Genomic DNA, 20,650 nt, shown 5'->3' with positions numbered 1-20,650 from the left:
ATGTAGCCTTGGCTGGCTTGGTCTACCATGTAGAACAGATTGAGCTCAACCCAGACATCTGCCTGCCTCTGCCTCCCACATGCTGGGATTAAAGTTGTGCCTCAAGGGTCTCATTTGTCTCAGGTTCCTGATTCTACCCTTGCTTTAGGGTAGGAACTCCAGCAGGTGGCATGTCAACCTGCTGACCTTCAAGGCCAATTACTATTTAATAATGGTAGAGATCCTCCTAGCTTCTGGGAGGGTGAGACAGGAGGATTTCCAAGGGTTTGAGATCTGGCTGAGCTATGCAGGAAAATCCTCTCAAAACCAACCAACCAAAAAACAAACAAACAAACAAAAACCATGAATGCAAAACCTCAAAAACTCCAAACAACAAGCAAAACAGAATAAAAACAAAACAACAACAAAACCCCAAAAGCTTGAAGAGCACTTTACTGGAGCAAGTTTAAGGTACAGGTCCCCAACTTTGGTGACTTCTGTCATGACATTCAAATAAAGTAGTTTATGTCCTAAGACAGTGCACCTAACAAACAGATTCTCACCCTCATTGTCCAGTGCACAGAGAACACCTTGAGGAAGCTAGCTCGGAGTCTAAGAGCTTCTGGCTGGAAGGAGGGTGGTCTTTGGAAGAGATGTCTCCTGGGAGGCTAGGAATCACTTGCTTGTAGCAGACTGTAAAGACTGGTGAGCATCCTTATCCACTCAAAGTGTGGCTTGATTTTCTTGTAGCTGTTGTCTAGGTCCAGGGCTGGGAATCAGTTTTCCCCACCCATCCTACCATTTCTATGGGCGTTTCCGACAAAGAACCTGCATTGCAGTGTGAGGTTTACGTTGAGCAAACAGCATACCAGTGGACAGTTCTTACACAATGGTAAGATACTAAATGCCCTGGGCAGCTGAAGGACTGAGCCAGGCCTCGGCTTTGGCTTCCTCAGTGCTGTTTCCCTGAACTGGACAGAAGTGTTTTGGAAACCCAGTGTAATCTACATTCCCATCAGGTGACATTGTTTAATCTAACATTCCCTCTTTCACAAGTGACAATAGCTCCGGGGACACCCAGGCTCAGGCTTTGAACTTTTCTGGTAGAAAGGGCGTTTGCAACTCCATAGACTTTCTTTGGTGCCTTTCCACCTTCCAGCTATGCGGGTCATAATAGGTAAACGAATGCCGCCTCCAGGGAGGGGCCAGCTGGGGAGAGTCATTGACCTTGGCTGAACGAAATATAATGTAGTCACGGAGTTTGTTAGGCTGCACAGTCTATAGCTGTCAAAGTTACTTCAAATGATACTTTGTTTGAAATTTTATCTTTGAAGCACTAAAGGAAGACCACTGCTTGACAGGAATACACATGTTTCCAAATGTTTTGATAACTTGAAACTAGAACCTTTCACCAAAGAAGGTTGCAAAGTATTTTTAAAGATAGTAACAAAAAAAGCACAGTTTCAAGATATATGTAAGAATTAAAAGGAAGGGTGCCTCTTACAGCCCAGGTTTCTGAAAGGCTCAGGAAGGTCACCGCAGTATTTTAAAAATCCTCGGCGCTCCGGCAGCCACATTTTGACATTATTGGGCAGCCAAACTGTACTTCAGAAACCGCCTTCACGTGCCAGACGCATGCAGAAAGTAGATAATATAAACTCCCGTGGATATCACACCGCGGTGCACACTTAGTGAACATTCATTCTGTCTATGGCTTTATTTTCGCGCAATGAGAACTGATCCATCAAACCTTCCCAATAGACCCGCAGACAAGTCGCACATTTGGGCGCACAAACTTCAATTTCAGCTTTGCGTTTTCACCAAACCCCTCTCGCCGTGTGCGCTGCGCGTCTCCCCACGCGCGGTGCTCCGGGTCCCATCCTAGAACTCGCTCAGGGCAGGCGAAGCACCTTTCCAGGTACGCTCCGGAGCTGGCGTGTTTACGCGCATCCAAGTGTGCGGCACTTTGCACGCGGAGTCCACGTGGAGCCCGCGCCGAGCTCCCGCACCTGCCTGCCGCCTCCGGGGATCGCAGCGGCCGAGGCTCGCGGGATTGCTGCGGGCGAAGGGACTCAAGCGCCACCCAGGCAGCGGGACAGCCCCGGCTGCGGGCTCTGGAACGAATGCGCGGCGAGCCCAGCCCCCAGCGCCGCGAGCGAGCGAGGGAGGCTGGGTGGAGGGAGAGCGGAGCGAGTGAGGAAGCCGAGTGTGGAACGGCTCGTCCGCCGCCACCCCCACCGCCACCGCCGCGCTGCCTCCACCGCGGCCCCGCCCCTCCGCCGCGCCCCTCCCCCACCCCGGCGCTCCTCCCTCTAAGTCCCCCCTCCCAGGTCCCCCTCCCCGTCGAGGTTCCCCTCCCCCTCCCAGGCTCAGGCTCCCTTCCCCCCTCGCCTCTCCTCCTCGGGGCTCCCTTCCCCCTCCACAGTCCCTTTCCCCACTCCTTCTCCAGGCTCCCCTCCCCCGCCCAGCTCTCCTTCTCTTCCACCACCCGGCTCCGCTCCCCCTCCCCCTCCCGGGTTCTCCTCACTTCCTCCCCTCCCCCTCCGGGCGCGCCCCTCCCCTCCGCTCCCCTCGTCTCCCCTCCCCCTCCTCCGGTCCTCCTCCCCTCCCCCTCCACCCCCTCCCCCTCCTCGCTCCCTGTTCCCTCCTCCCTCCCCGCGCGCCCGGCGCAGGCCGCTCGGGTTTGTTTTGCTGCGCGGCCGTCGCCGCCGCGGGCCCGGAGCTCATTTGTGCCTGGCTGGTCCCCGCGCTCCCCGGTGCCGAGCCGGAGCCGTTGGCCGCTCGCGCGCTTGGCTCTCTCCCTTAGTAACAGCTCCCCTCCTGCCTCGGTGCTGCGCCCTGCCCCCGCGCCCCTCCCCCGCCGGACCCGCTGCCCGGCTGTCAGCGCCCGCACCCCAGGGCGCCTCGGGGTGCCGACGGCGGCCAGGAGGGGAGCGCCGCGCGTCCTGGAGGGGACAGCGTCGCCAAGCAGGTGAGCGCGGGCCCGGGGCTGCGGGCGCCGCGAACTTGGCCTGGGCGCGGGGGAGGGGCGGCTGCGCTCACGTGCTGCCCCCCCGGGTCGGGGTGGCTGCGGGAGGCACTGGGCCCAGGCGAGCGGGCTTGGGGGCGCAGGCTGGATGCGGGGCCGCAGCCGCCCTGTGTTCGCATAGCGGGGGAGCGGCCAGGGCTCGGGATGGGTGCTGGTCCGCGCGCGGGCTGCAGTCGCCCGGTCGCGCACCCCTCGGGCTGTGGCGCGCGGAGACCCCGGGCGGCGGCGGGGACCGCGGGCGGCTGTTGGGGCGCGGGCGGGGGAGGGGCGCGGCCGGGCCTCGCTCACTCAGGACGCGACTGTGGGCACCTTGTGCCTGTGGCCTCCCCACGAGGAGGCCCTGGCCACAGCCTCGGTAAAGTTGGGTCAGAAGTGTATACAGTTGGCAAACTTATTGCCAGCTTCCTGGTAAGTTTCGGGGTGGCACACAAGTCACATTATCTTCTGACAGTATAGAGGCCACGTTGTGAGTGTTTGCTGGGTGACTTCCTCTTTGCAACCGATGTCTTTTTTTTTTTTTTTTTTTTTTTTTTTTTTGGAACAGGGGCTGACTTTCATTTAAGTGTAATTCCATGTTGAAAGGCAGCTCGAGGCGAATCATGCATGTGTTAAGAGTGTTCGGTAATTTTGGAAGTTCTCAATTTGGATTAAATTTAGGTTGTGCAAATGGTCTGTTCTGTGTAACATTTGGGTTGGGTGGCTTTTAAGAAACGCTCTCTTTGTTAGGTTACCCAACACTGAAAATAATTTGGTGAACACACAGAAGAGTTGGAACATAGCTAAACATTACATTTCTTTAGGAGTCTGGAGTTTTCTTAAAACCTTGGACTTCATTGGCCCCAGGGTGAAGGGTTATATGTCATTTACAGTTAATTAGGGACGTTTACTGTTGGCTTTCTTGTTTTTCCATATAAGAACCTTATGCTGGTCTGAACATGTTAATAAAGTACGGTGGATGAAATGATGTGCTATTTCTAGTTTGAATCTTGAGATTGAAAGCCCCCCCATCAGTGTAAAACAATACAAGGCCCTGTCTTACGGATTTAACTTAGCTAAAGTGCTTTGCAGTATCTTGGTGGCCCATTGAAGATAGTAAATGAGGTTTGGGTTTCCCTGTGTGATTCACGTTCAGTTTTGTTAAATTAGACCCATGCTTATTGGAGCACTTCAGTAATCCTGACTTCCTGGGACTGTATGTTCTCACCACTTTAATAAGTTTATAGTCTGGGGAAGTAGGGCATCTTTATCTGCACAAAAACACTGTGTATCAGTTGGATTGAATCGTGGGAGTTAATGGCAAACTTCCCAAATTATCACTGAGAGTTCTAGAAACAGTTGGCATTTAGCTATGGGGGAGGGGCGGTAGGTCGCCAGCCTGCCTGAAAGGGGTTGGGCCGGTCCTGTGTGCCCTTCATGTATAAATGGAGGCTTTTCTGCTGCTTTGACTATTTCTCTCTTAGTTTTGCTGCCCTGCATGGGATGAAGTCTGTAATCGCAAACACCAAACACTCAAATTACTTATCTTACCTTTAGTTTGTAGGGTCAGATCTCTAGAATTTAGGACGAACGCTAATCCTGGGAGGAAAGAAAATATGTGTAAAAAGCTAAGCAACTTCATTAACTTGTTAATGTCTTCAGAATTCTTGCAGTTGACCCTGTCTTTGAAGCACACTTCTAATCTGTACATGTTGTTAGCATAGGAGACTGGTGGTAAATGGAGTGTGTGGGTGTTTTTTTTTTTTTTTTTTTTTTCTTTTTGGCAGTGTTGGGAATTGAGCCTAGAGCCTCACTCCTGCTAGATAAGTGCTCTACCACTGAGCTACTGCCCAACCTCGATATTGTATTTTGTTGAAGACCAATAAAACATTTTAACTTTTTATATAAACCCAAGAATCTCTTTTGGTACTTGTAGTCTCCATCTAATTAAGGTTTTTGCAAGACTGATTATCATAATACCTGTCTGCCAGAGAATCAGAAATAACTGCTTCCTGTGAAACTGGTAAGCTTTCAAGCTAGCGAGCTAGGTCACTACTGCTTTATAAACATGGGGTCTCTGATGAAAAGGGGGTGACACATGGACCTTTGACACTTGAACCTGTTGAGTAAATGTGCTAGTTCACTTATTGTGATGAAGTGTAACTGCAGAGTGGTCTCCACACAGTTTCTCCAAGGATGGCTGGCTACTGTGGACATTCACTGAGCAGGTGTGGATGGAGCTGAAACAATTTGTTAAGGTTTGATACTTACATTAACCCTGAGAGAAATGCTTTGGAACTCAGGGGAGAGAGATGGCAGAAACATTGGCTCTGCTTACAACTGTTTTTCTAGTTCATGTGAATTTGACTCATTTTCAGAAATATTTACAGTGGATGTACATCCCTGAAGTGGGAAGAGGAAACAGTGAGCAGGAGACATTTACATTTTGTCCTCAGACCTGGGGTTGTGTAGCAAGAAGGCCTTCACCTTGCCTGCTGAACTGCCATCAACAGAGCCTTGGGATGATGGTCAGGAGGTCTGACTACTTATGTCGGTGGCATCCTACTTAGTAATGGTACAGTTTATTGCCTTTTTGCCAGACATCTCGACAAGGACAGGGACTCTGCCTGAGCCACTTCCAGGAAGGTGGGAAGAGGCACTGCCTGCCACACTGCCTGTCGTTCAGGCCTTCAGACTGATCCCTGTGATCAATCTGTAGTGTTGGCTTTCTCTGTGGTGGGATGGAAAGGTGCTCCAAGGTGTTTATTAGGCTTTGAAGAGGCCTCTACCAGGTCGTTTTGACCCTTGTTCCATGCTCTTTCTGGATGACGGTTTATGACACATTTCCCTGCTGCTTTGCCACGCTTGGATTTCTGATTTCCTGACAGACTTCTTGTTTCTGATTGGGCTGAGCTCTGAGGTACCTCTGGTGAATAGTCTAGGAGTCCTGATATCATGCTTAAGCCTTCTGTCTACTGAGGTATGGTGTCTTGTCCGTTCCCGTTTTCCCTAGTATTAAATAAAGGTAGCCTCCGTATACTGGTGGTAGGAAGAGAATATTAAGAGTGGAGAGAAGAGTGTGGTCAATAGGCCACACAATCGAGCATTTCTCAAAACTGAGTGTTCCTGATGTTGTGTTGTCTTGTAGTGGTCCGAGCAAGGGTGCTTTTGGTAACTACTCAGTCTCTATCCCTCTTGGTGGTGCCCTTGCGGGTAGAACTTAGGCCTTAAGTGTTCCCCTTGTATCATAGAGTTGAGACAACAGATGTGTCGTGTTCAGAAGTGTTTGACATGCTGTGTATTGCCGGAGTGTCACCCCGTGCATTGGGTTGGGAGGTGGCTTCTTTGTATTACATTTTACATCGTGTTATTCCTTTCCCTGGGGGCATAATGCCACGAAAAGGCCTTGGCAGCTCTGTTTCCTGAGTTCCTGGGCAACATTCTTGAAAGGAACAGTGTAATTTATTTATTTTTAATGTTGTGCTTGAGGCTTGCTCATGAAGAGTTAGACTATATTGTCAACATTCCCTGGGCCCATCCATTTCCTTGGTTGGTGTGTTTACAGGGCAGTGGGGGTGGGTGGGTGCAATGGGGTACAGGTTGGTCCCAGGCCTTGCATACTGTCTCTTCTGACAGTTGTGGTTAGGTTTCAAATCTGTGTGTCCCATTGAAAACAGTTTTCAAGTTTTTAACTAAAAAGGAATTCTTGAAGCTGAGTTCAGCAGGACTTGCGGTGTGTATTATAGGTAGATGTTTTTCTGCCCTCTAGCCTTGACCAGTTGAGAGTCTGCACGCCATGTCTAAAGCGGCCAAGACAGCTTTCCTCAGGAATACTTGTTCAGGTCTTACTACTCAGCGGCACTAGTGCTGTGTGTCCGAACTGTACGGGTGCTTTGACAAGTCCTTTTAACAGTATGAGCAGCTGGTTCCCTAAATTTAACTGAGGACCAGAGGCTCAGGTGGTGAGTGGCAAGAGCAGTGGCTCTTAGGCCAGTGTCTTCTGGCATTGAGTCCACAGGAAGTCCATGGATGTGGGAGAGTGTTGGGTTTGGTCTTGGCATTACTGTTCCTGTTTTTCTGAACAGATTTGTTCTCTTATCTACAGTAACTGCTGACAGTGTCAATTGTTTAACTGATTTTCATCAGTTAGGTCTCCCCTGGAAAACCTAAAATGGTTGCCTCTTGCCAACTGGACTGAGGTCATGGGCTTAAGCCTGGCTTTGAGGGCTCTTTTCGACCTGTTCACTTTCCCATGCTCCTCTCTGGCAGCTGAACTCCTGCCTGTCTCTCAGATCCTGGAGCTCTGTCCCTGTTACCACTTTGATTTTGCCACGCCCTTCCTTTCTCTTAGGTTTTTTGCCTAGTTTTAGCTCCACGTCTTGAGAAGTGTCTTTGCAGTCATGACATGCTCTCTGATTTCATTGCCTTTAATGCATGTAGCTGCCCCTTCCCTCTCTTGCTTCTTTGTGGCTATAGGTCATGTTGTGCCTTTGTGTGCTGCTGTGCCTTGGAGAATTTGTTGAAGTTCTTGATTATTGTATCACAAGCTCAAATATTTTCATGTAAAAATGGGTTGTTTCTCTAAGGCCCGTGTTAGAATGAGCATCAACATCCCTGCCTGTGTTGGAATGAACATTGACATCCCTGCCTGTGGCATTGATGCACTATAATCCTTAGTCCCACTTAGACTTCCCTGGCTTAGGAGTATTATAGACACAGGACTGTTCTGTCATCTCAGTTTTTATGCTGCTGGGAGTGGACAAGGGAGAAAACTTGGTTCATTCATAAGTGTTCAAAGAGAATAGGTGGGTTTGTGTCCTGTGTTTCAGACAGTTTCTCTGTCTAGCCCTGACTGTCCTGGAACTTGCTCTGTAGACCAGGCTAGCCTTGAACTCAGAGATCTGGTTGGCAGAACATCCACCTACCACTGTCTTCTAAGTGACAGAGATCAAAGGTGTACACTACCCCCCCACTTGGCTAGGTTTGTCCTTTGACCTGTAATAGCAGCGGCAGTATTAAGGGAGAATGTGAGTCCATTTAGGCCTTTGTCACCTAATCAACTTCATCCCATTGTACATGCTGACTTCGTCTTATCTGACATGCCTGGGACTGGGAAATGGTTTGGACTTTTTTACTAAGGTTTTTGCATGTGCGTCATGGGATCTTGGCTGTGGAATTGGAGTCTAAACCTGAAGGTCATTTTTGTCTCCTGTGCACCTTGTGGCACAGCATAAAGTGATGCCATGCTTTACTTAGTGTTGTCTGTTTTGTCAGCGTCTTGTCACCTGAGGTCGAGGTGAAGTGTGTGTTTGGATCTGGTTGATGCTTAGACAGTTTTGGATTTTTGGAGCATTTCTGATTGTGGTCCTTCTAATTAGGGATGTTCGGCCCATGTGTATGCCAGGTATAACGCTTAAAATTTTGGAATTTGTGGGTATTGAGACAAGATCTCATTTTTATATAGCTCAGGCTTTGAACTGAGCATAGCTGAGGCTGCTCAGTTTTCTACTCCTGTGTTGTTGCTGTTGGAAGTGTGCTACTCTGGCTGTTGCTTCCCTTAAGGATGTTCAGGACTTTGCTTTCTAGATGCTCTTTATCTTATTTCTTTAGTATGTATGCGTATATTTTGGAAAGGGTCTCCCTAGGTATATAGCCTTATCTGGTCAGGAACTTGCAGCAGTCCTGCCTCTGCCTCCTCAGCGGGACCACCACACTCTACTAGCACCTAATAGTTTTCTCTTGGCCTTTTAATACAGGCTTTCCTTTAGCCATGTACCTAAACAAACTTGTGGTTTAGCCTTCTTTTTTATAACATTCTGATGAACCCTGGAGCTTGATTTATGGCATAATTTTTAACATACTAGCGTTTAACGTAGGCCCGTCTATTCAAGGTACATGTATGCCATCTACCAGAAGACCCTTGTCTTTGTCATCTTCTCTCGGAGGGTTTTTACGGTGCTGTTCATGTATTCATTTTAACCCACCAGGGTAATTGACTCTAAAGGCAATTGAGTTGATGTTATGTCCATTCAAAATATCTAATTTAGAGTGCATTCCAGCATGATTTTGAGTGAACAAAATGAGTTGAGTGCTGCTTGCTGCTTGGAAACTAGCTCACAATGTACATACAGTGTGCATGGCCTGGAGTGTAGAGAGCCCAGAGGAAGGAAGAAATTGCAGAGGAGCTCGGGGAAGACTGGGTGCTGGTTGGTGGGGGGGAACCAGGCAGTGGAACTATGGAGTCTGCCACTTGGGTGTGGCCGCCCCCTCCCTGTGTTACCCAGAGAACACAGAATTGAAAAGCCTGGAGACAACTTGAAGTCAGAGATGATCATTCCAGCATATTTTCTTCCTGTGGTTTAGAGAAAATGTGCTGTTCTGTGGCACTGTTTGACCTTGAACTCCTGATCCCCCAACCTCCGCTTCTCAACTACGTGGGATACAGATGTGTCTACCAGGTCTGGTGTCAGTAATTTTGTGAAACTACTCAGGATGTTCGAACTTGTCCTCCCTCCTACATACCTCATGTAATTCAGACTGACTTTGAACTCTGATCCTTCTGCCTCTGTCTCTCAAATGCTAGGATTAATTGTAGGTTGAGATACCACGGCTGGTTCTATATCTTAAGTAAAGATGTAGTTAAACAATTTAATTAATACAGTGAATTTTACTTTTTAGGAATTACATGTTAATCTACTTTTTTTTTTTTTCCTGAGTTCCATGCAGTCCTGGCATGGCCTCTTTCTGGATGCCCAGCTGAGGATGATCTTTACTTCGGCCTCTTAAGTGCTAGGGTTACAACAGAGCCCTGAACGGGCTGTTCATGCACTGCACCGGCTTTTCCCCCGAGCTGCATGCTGCATAGCCTAGCACTTGGTGTCTAGTTTTCCTTCTCGGAGGTCAAAGGTATTAGTGGTTTCTTTCTTCTCTATGCTCTAGAAGTTAGAGCATGTGAAGAGGCAGTCAGTGGCTCTTTAGGTTGGCAGATTTGTGGTTCCCTTATTACTGTTTATTGAATGCGGCAGCGTTTTACGTGGATCCAGTGCTAAGCTGAGACTTACCTTGGTTTTAAATTAGAACTGTTATTATTTTTTACATTTATGATGTGTGCACTCTCACAGCTACTGCATGCCTGTGGAGGTTGACTTCTGGGAGCCAGCTTTCCTTCCTCCCCTCCTGGTGGGTCTGGGTGTTGGAGTCAGGACTTCAGGCCTGGCGGAGTGCCTGTATGCCTATGAGATACCTTTCCAGCCCAGCAGATGATTAGCACCCCTGACCCCTGAACCATCGTCGCAGAGGGGAAGTCATTTAACTTCTGTAAATTTATATCAAGGTAGTGAATTGAGACACTATCTGAGGTTTTCTCACTCACTCAACTAACGATTGAGTTAGTATGCTCAGAATGGCACTGCTCTGTTGAGATGTCAAGTCTGTCAATTAAACATATTAAACATTTATTCTGTGTGTGAGTATCATTGTGCATACGTTGTAACTGTGTATGGAGGTTAGATGACAAACTGCAGCAGACAGTTTTGTCCTTCTACCACGTAGGTTCTGCGGATCAGTTTCAGCCATTTTGCCAGCTCTCAGTCGGTTATTTATTTAATTTTATTTTGTTTACGAGACAAAGGCTCATGCTAACCCAGTTAGTCTTGTTATATAGCTCGTGCTTGTGTCTTGAGCTGCTGGACTCTTCTGTTTCCTAAATGCTAAGGTTGTAGGCATGTATTAGCATGCCCAGCTGTGTCTTATAAAATTCCACTTTACCTGAATGTATTTTTATTTATTTATTTATTTATTTATTGGACGTTCGAGGACAACCTTGCTGGCATCAGCATCAGTTCTTCCATGTGTGCTCTGGGAGTTGAACTCATATCTTTAGGTTGGCAGTGTACCTGCTGAACCATTTTGCCAGCCCTCAGTTAAGGATTTTTTAATGTTCTACACTGATTGAAGCTGCCTTTAATTCCAGCAAGGGAGACAGAGGCAGGTAGATCTCTTAAGTTCAAGGGTAGCCTCGTTTACAAAGTCAGGGAGAACTTGTCTCAAAAAAATAAAAATAAAAGTAAAAAAAAGAAAAAGAGAATCTTTTAATTTGGATAATTACAAGAGAGAAGAGCCAGGCATGGCAGCTCAGTCCTGTAATTTCCAAATTCAGGAGGTGCAGGCAAGAGGGATTGCCTGTTTAAGGCTATCCTGGGCTGTGTGGCAAATATACAAACCTTTAAGGAGACAGATCTGTTATTTTCTCCTACCTTTCCATCCAGTTCTGAAAGAGCTAGATCCATTTTTAGAGTGTTATATGATGAAATGTGTTGGAATATTTTTGTTGTTGGGTTTTGTTTTGTTTTTTTGTTTTTGAGGCAGGGTCTTACTTTATGCAACTCTGGTTAACCTGGAATTTGTTGTGTTGACCAGGCTGGCCCTGAACTCACAAAAATCCACCTGTCTCTGCCTCACAGATGCTGTGTAAAGGCCTGTGCCACCTCACCCTATTTATTGTAGCTGTGTCTTTTCTAAAGTCGATATATAGAAATAAAAAGTTCTACTTGTCCAGAAAGACCTCAGTATTCTTTTTTTTTTTTTTTTTTTTTGGTTTTTCGAGACAGGGTTTGTCTGTATAGCCCTGGCTGTCCTGGAGCTCACTTCGTAGACCAGGCTGGCCTCGAACTCAGAAATCCACCTGCGTCTGCCTCCCGAGTGCTGGGATTAAAGGCATGCACCACCACGCCCAGCTTTTTTTTTTTTTTTTTTTAAGATTTATTTATTTATTATTATATGTAAATACACGGTAGCCATCCTCAGACACTCCAGAAGAGGGTGCCAGATCTCATTACAGATGGTTGTGAGCCACCATGTGGTTACTGGGATTTGAACTTAGGACCTTCAGAAGAGCAGTCAGTGCTCTTAGCCATTGAGCCATCTCTCCATCCCAAGACCTCAGTATTCTTATTTCAAAGGCACTACATTGTCAGAGGTTTGGTAACTAGGTGAAAACCGAGTCTCATAGGCTGGCAGTTGGTTTTAGAATTATGGTGATCTTTGGTGTGGTAGGATTATGTTGCTGTGTGGGTTCGTGTCGATCTCATATAACATGGGAACTGTATTAACTCCAAGGAGCTCTTAGTTGCTGCTGGCTGACAGGAAAAGAGATGTTTTTAAAATAGGATGTGTTTGTGCTGAGTGTAGGTTTGTGTATGTGTGTGTAGTGGTTGTGAGCTGCCTGACGTGGGTGCTGAGAGCTGAACTCTGCTCCTTAGCAAACCATCACGACAGCCTGCTGCTGGCCTTTGTATGGGAGGTAGCAGTGTAGCCGAGAAGATTGGGCAGTGTAGAGTTTGGTTGTGTTTGAAATATGTACGGTTTTTGTTTTTGTTTTTTTGTTTTTGTTTTTCGAGACAGGGTTTCTCTGTATACTCACGCTGTAGTCCAGGCTGGCCTCGAACTGAGAAATCCACCTGCCTCTGCCTCCCCGAGTGCTGAGTGCTGGGATTAAAGCCGTGCGCCACCACTGCCTGGCTGTTTTATTTATTTATTTTTTTACTTTGTTTTGTTTTATTTGTTTTTTTTTTTTTTTTTTTTTTTTTTTTGAGGCAGGTTCTCTGGTAGCCCCGTTTGGCAAATTGTTATACAGTAGAGGTTAACCTTAATACTTCTCCTAAGAGCCTAGCTTATAGCAATCTGAAACCATGCTTGTCTCAGACCTGCTGCTTTATGTTGTGCTGGGTAACACTGTTGTTTCAAGAGGAAAGTTGCTACTTTGTTAGATAAATAAGTTGCACAGCTTATTATTATTATTATTATTGTTATTATTGCACAGCTTCTCCAGAACTGGGTCAGTCATTTCCCATGTATATGTAAAGGTCATGAAAAACTGTGATGTGATTGGTATTCATTGAACTCTGGACGAAATGACATGGTTTCTGTGTGCAGAAGTAACTGAAATAACTAAGCACACAGGGACTGTTAACAGGGGCACAGTCATTTTCTGTACTTCTCGTGTTTGTTCCCCTCTCCCAGGTTTGATTGTACTTTCCCCCTATATCCACCACTTACCTCAGTTATGCTCACTCACTCTGGCTCGCACTCTCCCTCTCTCCTTCTCACTCTCTCTTTAAATTTACCTTTTAAAATTAGTTCAATTTCTGCTGCTCATATACACATTGGTGTGGGGTCAGCCAGTGGAGCATTGTTGACCCACCCTTAAATAACACTGACTCTCCCTCTCCCAGAAGCCATCAACTGTCATTATCAACTTAGTTAGGGGTGGGAGCTAATGAACCCCTCTACCACCTATACTGGAATGTTGGCTTGCCTTGATAATTATGCAGGTCTTACACAAGCAGCCACAACAGCTGAGACTTTTTGCGGGTGACAGTCCTGTAGTGTTAAGAGACACCGTTTAGCACAGTCCTGCTGAACATCTGCTTTTTGCAGTCCTTCCCTACCCACTGGTTCTCACTGTTCCCTGAACTCTGGGAACCCACGTATGAATGAATACTCCACAGATCCTCTCTGTATTCTGACTAGTTGTGCAGTAACTGCCATCCACTGCACAAAGATGTTGTCTTAGAAGGCCTGATTGCTGCACTAACTTGTGGGTACAGATTTATTTATCTAGAGCTGGTTTAATATTGTGTCCATTTAGCAATGTAATAGTGTTCTCACCCCTGGGGTTTAGAACTCTGGAGCCATGGGTTCTTGGCTAAACCTAGAATGCCAGATAGAAGTTTCTTCCTGTGGAACTGGCCCTGAAACCAATTAAAGGAAGAAAAGGAAAGGAAAAAAAGCCACTGGCTATCCTTGTAACATGTGTCACTATTGGACCTATAGGCACATCTTAACTGGGTTAGTTATTATTATAGCCCATGGTATTCCCAGGGATATAAGTCTGTTGAGGAGGTTTCTTCTCCAGCAGCCTAGATAACAACTTGCATTACTGTGAAAGTGAGCAAGCAGGAAGAAGGCCTCCTAGTCACCAGCTTCATTTCTCCATGTCTGATGACCATTCTTTTTAAACCTATAAATTGATTATACTATTTGGCAATATTTTATTATTCAGTGAACTTGGGAACTGTGGATTTGAGGTAATATAGAAATATAATTTTCTATGTTTATGAGTTTAGAATCAATATTCAGAATAGGAAGAAAATTGATTTTCTGGATGATAGAACACAGACAAACCAATTATGGTCATATTTATTGTTCCATGCCATTGACTTTCTTATGTAGCCCAGGATAGTCCTGAGCTGATCCTCTTCCCTCCCTCAATTGCTGGCATCATAGGGGAGTCATTGTGCCTGACTTTCTCTGAAAGCCTTGTTTTGGGGTCTGTGAGCCATCTTGTTTCTAGACCAGATAGATGTCTGCAGACATGTCCTTCATTTAATTGCTTATTTGTAACCAGATAGTGCCTTTCTGAGGACGTCTGTCTTACAAGTGTTTCCCCTGGAGCCCCTGATCCAAGTTCAAACTGCAGACTCTGCTCATACTGAATTGGTGAGGCTTTCTAAATGAAGTGAGTGTTTCTGGTCCTTCCAGAACCTTGTGTCTTTGAAGGTCATATAGGCCCAGAAAAGAGGTTGGTCTAGCACTTCCTTGCTCTCATGGTGTTCAAAGTATAAGATTATCAGGTTCTGCTTGGGTGTCCTGTTTTGAAGGTAGGGCCACCTATGGAATCTTTTTTTGGGGGTGGGGTGGGGTGGGAGGTTGGAACAGCTCAGATATGCTGTTAAAACCAGGAATATTCCCAAAACCAGGGTAAAGAAGACTTGGATCTGAGGTTACTAGTTATAGCTGATTGAATCATTGTCTGGTCTTCTGTGTTGGTTCTCGACTCCCTGTTCTTTGTAATCTGGTTCCCCGCTAAACCATTTCTCTTTGGTTCTGGTCTTTATGTGAGCTCTTGGTCCACCATATACCTCAGGTGGCCTTTCCTTTTCATTGCGGTGTACGTGTAGTGTAAGGCTTTGAGGCTATGCAGTGCACAAGTCATGAATTCTGTCTCCCGCTGACTTTTGAGTCACTTGCTGTCATGGAAGGAACTTCACTCTCTTTTTGGGTCTGTGTTGAATGTTGAGTGATGGCAGAGCTCCTTCATTTCATGATTCTGAGTGGAAACAAAACAGATGGAAGAGGAAAGATAGGGTTAGAGTTGGGAGAAAGAAATAGAAGTGGCTCTCACGGTTGTGAGCTGGCCACGTCCTTAGCTACTGATGCATACTTCTTAGATAATCCAAAGCTACTGGAGATGTGTGGAGTAGAGGGATGTGTGGCGTAAGAAGTTAACTGAGCTGTCAAAATCTGGTGTTTTCAAATAATCCGTCAGAAGGGAATGTCTTGATTATTTCTTCAGAACCAGATCTGCATTTGAGAAACAGGGTTTCTAGTTTACAAATGAACTAAAGTGATTGCCACAGTACTTCACTGATATTTTCAAAGAATTAAAAATTCACCAGTAAATTTTAAATTAGGAAGGAAATTGCACTGAGAAGTCTGTTCTGGCACTTTGCCCTGGTGTTGCTCTGTGTGGCAGTCAGGAGGAATTTGTTCCTTTGGGCTCTTCTTCTTGTAGTCTCCTGTCCCTTTAGGTGGGTAACTTGACCCCTGTAGCTGCACTCTGCTTGCTTGTGGATGTGTTTTTGAACTTGTTAATTCTCAATCTCTTTGCCCCTTTGGGTCAGCTCTTGTGCAGCGCAGGCTGGCGTGCTTCATGGCTCCTTTATCTTTTTTGTGTTTTTTGTCAAATGACTCAGACTTCTGGGTGGGCATCCTGGTAGATTGCTCCCTTTGTTCTGACAAAGTGGCATAGATGATTTGTACAAGTTGATAAGTGCGGTCCCCCCTCCCCAGGAGTTTACTATTATCTTTAAGCAAACATGATGTTGGGCCAGTGAGGTAAGGTTGCTTACTTCCAAGACTCATAGTCTGAGTCCATAAGAATCCCATGTTGGAATGAGAGAAAGGGCTTCGTGAAGCTGTCCTCTGACCTGCACTTGTGCACAGCGGCACTCTGCCCACATGCACATAGGCATCACACATGTGTGCATGGTGTTACGTAATGGCTGTGGTTTGAAGCTGCCTGAGGGCTCAAGTGTCAGTGTGGATAGTGGAATGAAAGCTGTTGAGTTCAGGAATAAAGGAAAGTTTGGAATCATTTAATTTACTGACTTCCTTTCCTTGCAAAATACCACATATATCTCATGGGTTTAAGTAGCGTGGAAATTTGAGGACAAGCTCAAAAGAATGGCTCAGGGTGTGGAAAACAGGGAAGTTGTGTGGCTGTAACAAGACAGCTGCTCTGGCTTCTGCACCCTATCCTCCTGGTTCTTGTTTTGCCTGAGTAGCAACAATAGAGCTCATGAACCGGAGCAGCTCAGGAGGCTACTGAGTTCTTACTCTTCAGGGGTGTTTGGCCGACCAGCTTTTCAGTGTCTCCCCTTTCACCCCATCTTGCCTTTTTAGGAGAGTGCCCCACACTAAAGTCCTGCTGGCCTGGAAAACGATATGAAGACTAGTTTGCCCTCACACTTGCATTTATGCCCCTGCCTCAGCTTCTGCTTCCCTTGTGCTGGGAGTACTCTAAGGGCTCCAGGCTTTTTGTCTTACTGCATTGGTACCTCTGGGATTGGATTCTGCTCAAGTCTTGTTCAGCAGTCTCAAACAGTCTGGTTTTTGTTTTTGTTTTTTTTTTTTTTTTTTACCTGAAATTAAACATTTTTCTCATGAGAAGTTAGCCACTAAAATTTTTATTAGTGTCTTAATTTGGATCGTTAATTTTGGTAATGTTTGTTTTAAAGTTGTGTAAAGGTCCATATTCGCTAAAGAATGATACTCTGGACTCAAATAGTATGTAAACACAGAGTGTTTTGTTTTGTAGAAGTCCAACATGTTGGGGTTTGTTTCCCAATACCGGAACCTTGCAGGCCTGGTTTAAAGCACATTAGTAAATTCCAGGGTCGGTGACCTGTTATGGTAATCTCTTGGGTGTCGGGGCTGGGAACTTGTTAGGAGATGTCTGGAAACTGCTGCTGTCCTTGCCTCAGGCCAGGTGGCAGACCTGGAATTGCCCAGATCTTGGAACAGATTCAGGTCTAGTCTCTTTTTAGGTAAGTACACTGTAGCTGATGACTTCAGACACGACAGAAGAGGGTGTCAGATCTCATTACAGGTGGTAGTGAGCCACCATGTGGTTTTTGGGATTTGAACTCAGGACCCATTGAAGAGCAGTCAGTGCTCTTACCCGCTGAGACATCTCCCCAGCCCCAGGCCTAGCCTCCTTAACTGCCAATTTGAAACCTGTCATGGAATCAGCCTCCTCGGTTGTATGGGTTTTGAATGTCCCATTTTTCTGTTTTAAATTCCTGTTATCTTCAGCATTTGACTTTGCATAAATTGAAGTTTTCCACCAATCTGAGTTGCATTGAGAATCTGTAGTAGAAACACCTTCATGTGCTGACATCTGTTGCCTTCCCTTTCTCTTTTTTCAAAGGGGCCACAATCTATAGTCTAATCAATAAGGCAGAGTCAGGAGCTGGATTGCAACGTGTTAATAGCTTGCCTGGTCTACATACTGAGTCCTGGATAGCCAGGGCTACATGGTGAGATTTGGTCCCAAAAGTTCAACCAACAAACAAAAAGGCTGAGTATGGTGGTCTGCACCTGTAATGCTAACACTTTGGAGGGTCAGAAATTCAAGGTTCACCTTGGCAATAGAGCAAGTTAAAGTCAGCCTGGGCTGTGTGAGATTATGGCACACAAAATAACACCAAGACCACCATCACCACCATCACCAAAAACATAATGAATAAAACACAAAGTGGGGACAGTTATTATTTAGTATGTGATGACTATCTTTTTCTGACTGCACATCTCACACTTCATAGTGACTTCACCTCTGGCACTGCCTGGCCAACCCTGGCAGCTCCATACCCAGGGATGTGTTTGCTCCTGCCTTAGCTGCTTTGTTCTTCATATCAGGCTCTGCCCTGAGATAGGCATGCACACTGAAGTAGTTAGTGACCCTTAGGTTTCTTGTTACTACTACCATTTTACTATGACAAATCTTCCTGTATTGATACCTTCTCCTTTCTGAATATTTAAACTGGGTGAGAGCAGGCATGGGTTCGGTTTCCCTTGTCCCACTCCCCCTTGTCCCACTCCCAGGACCTGGAACAGGACTTGGAGGTGTTTAGTTAATATTTTTATGCCCATTAACTCTTTTTGACCTGCTGATAGCTTTAAATGGATTTACTTTTATCATGGGATATGTAACAGCTCTTTAATCTGGCATTTAGGATGAGCTAAAGGAGCTGAGATTACATTGGTATTTACATAATTTTTGTAGCTAGTTCTCAGTAGTTGAATCAATATGGAAAAAAATAGGTAAAGGGATAGTTTAAGAACTGATACTAGGGGCTGGAGAGATGGCTCAGCGGTTAAGAGCACTAACTGCTCTTCCAGAGGTCCTGAGTTCAATTCCTAGCAACCACAGGGAATTGAACTCACAACCATCGGTAATGGGATCTGATTCCCTCTGCTATTGTGTGTCTGAAGAGGGCAATGGTGTACTCATATACATAGAAAAACAAACAAAACTTAAAAAAAATGAACTGATACTGACATAGTTGTGCTAAGATACTAGATTTCAACAAGTTACATTTCATTTCTTTCAATCCAGACATTTCATCATTCAGTAATAGGAGGTGGGCTAAAACTGATGGAGATATTACTTTTAGCTACATTTACCTGGGAGGTGGTGGTGTTTAGCTCTGATCTACTTCCTGAAGTTGACAGTGAGTCATAATGCAGGTGAGCTGTGCTATAGAAGCCCAAAGCAAGCTTTCAAAAGGGTTGATTCAAGAAGGGGGCCTCATCACCATAGGAAATACTACATACACTCTTACTGAATTACTCCCTTAGGGAAAAATAGCAGGCCTGCTGGGCTGTCTGTGCAGCCAGAACCAGACCTGAGTACCGGGAATGTCTTGACACAACAGTCTAGCTATTTTTCACTCCTTTCCTGACTTTGAAGTATAATGACAGTATCTGAATTTAAGGACTACTTTACTTTACCTGGAAAATCCCTGAAGGACTCTGAGCAGTGTAGTTTGACAAGGGATCCCATATTGTATTAGAATTTGTTGCTCCCAAGTGCTGGAGGAGCTGAGCTTGGGGACTTATGGAGGTGGCCATTTATAGCTGGAAGGTTGGGCCTTTAGTCCACTCTGGATGACACTTAAGATTGCCACTTACTCAGAAGTGACATTTATCTCTTCAGCTCTCACCCAGCCTTTTCAAATAAACCTGTTTTTAAATGAAGACAGAGGGTTCTCTTTTGAGAACATCTGTGATTTTCTATAGTTTGTGTATGGGAGTGGGGAGCTGGTGGGGACTGTCCTTAGAAGAAGGTCCACAGTAGGGATATGCTGGCACTTGGGAGGGCAGCAAATTCTGTATATAAATATTGGGGATGTTGTAATTTCTTTAATATTTTTTATTACATGTTTTCCTCAATTACATTTCCAATGCTATCCCCAAAAGTCCCCCATACCCTCTCCCCCACTCCCCTACGCCCTGGCGTTCCCCTGTACTGGGGCATATAAAGATTGCATGTCCAATGGGCCTCTCTTTCCAGTGATGGCCGACTAGGCCATCTTTTGATACATATGCAGCTAGAGTCAAGAGCTCCGGGGTACTGGTTAGTTCATAATGTTGTTGCACCTACAGGGTTGCAGATCTCTTTAGCTCCTTGGATACTTTCTCTAGTTCCTCCATTGGGGGCCCTGTGATCCATCCAATAGCTGACTGTGAGCATCCACTTATGTGTTTTCTAGGCCCCGGCCTAGTCTCACAAGACAGCTATATCAGGGTCCTTTCAGCAAACTCTTGCTAGTGTATGCAATGGTGTCATCGTTTGGAGGCTGATTATGGGATGGATCCCTGAATATGGCAGTCTCTAGATGGTCCATCCTTTTGTCTCAGCTCCAAACTTTGTCTCTGTAACTCCTTCCATGAGTGATTGTTCCCAATTCTAAGAAGGGGCACAGTGTCCACACTTTGGTCTTCGTTCTTCTTCAGTTTCATGAGTTTTGCAAATTGTATCTTATATCTTGGGTATACTAAGTTTTGGGCTAATATCCACTTATCAGTGAGTGAATATCATGTGAGTTCTTTTGTGATTGTGTTACCTCACTCAGGATGATGCCCTCCAGGTCCATCCATTTGGCTAGGAATTTCATAAATTTATTCCTTTTAATAGCAGAGTAGTACTCCATTGTGTAAATGTACCACGTTTTTTGTATCCATTCCTCTGTTGAGGGGCATCTGGGTTCTTCCCAGCTTCTGGGTATTATAAATAAGGCTGCTATGAACATACTGGAGCATATGCCCTTCTTACCAGTTGGAACATCTTCTGGATATATGCCCAGAAGAGGTATTGCTGGATCCTCCGATAGTACTATGTCCAATTTTCTGAGAAACTGCCAGACTGATTTCCAGAGTGGTTGTACAAGCTTGCAATCCCACCAACAATGGAGGAGTGTTCCTCTTTCTCCACATCCTCTCCAGCATCTGCTGTCACCTGAATTTTTGATCTTAGCCATTCTGACAGGTGTGAGATGGAATCTCAGGGTTGTTTTGATTTGCATTTCTCTGATGATTAAGGAT

At 45.8% G+C, this 20,650-nt stretch overlaps 1 protein-coding gene across 4 annotated transcripts in view; it reads left to right on the top strand.

The window, feature by feature from the left end:
- The first annotated feature begins 2,669 nt into the window (after positions 1-2,669).
- The window catches only part of Tbl1xr1 (TBL1X/Y related 1), a 140,178-nt gene continuing 122,197 nt past the window's right edge, over positions 2,670-20,650 (top strand). For 3 of the 4 annotated variants that reach the window (XM_085836005.1, XM_021157626.3, XM_029475478.2), the window contains exon 1: positions 2,670-2,950. The gene's annotated coding sequence lies outside the window, so the exon portion shown is untranslated. Of the gene's footprint in view, positions 2,951-3,287; positions 3,416-20,650 lie in introns of those variants that run through there. The other variant, XM_029475479.2, reaches the window with a different exon arrangement.

This window comes from Mus caroli, unplaced genomic scaffold (genome assembly GCF_978045245.1).
Source record: "Mus caroli unplaced genomic scaffold, Mus_caroli_1 scaffold_3, whole genome shotgun sequence".
Lineage (NCBI taxonomy): Eukaryota > Metazoa > Chordata > Mammalia > Rodentia > Muridae > Mus > Mus caroli.
Note: the sequence above shows the minus strand (reverse complement) of the source record. Positions and strands in the feature narration are given on the sequence as shown.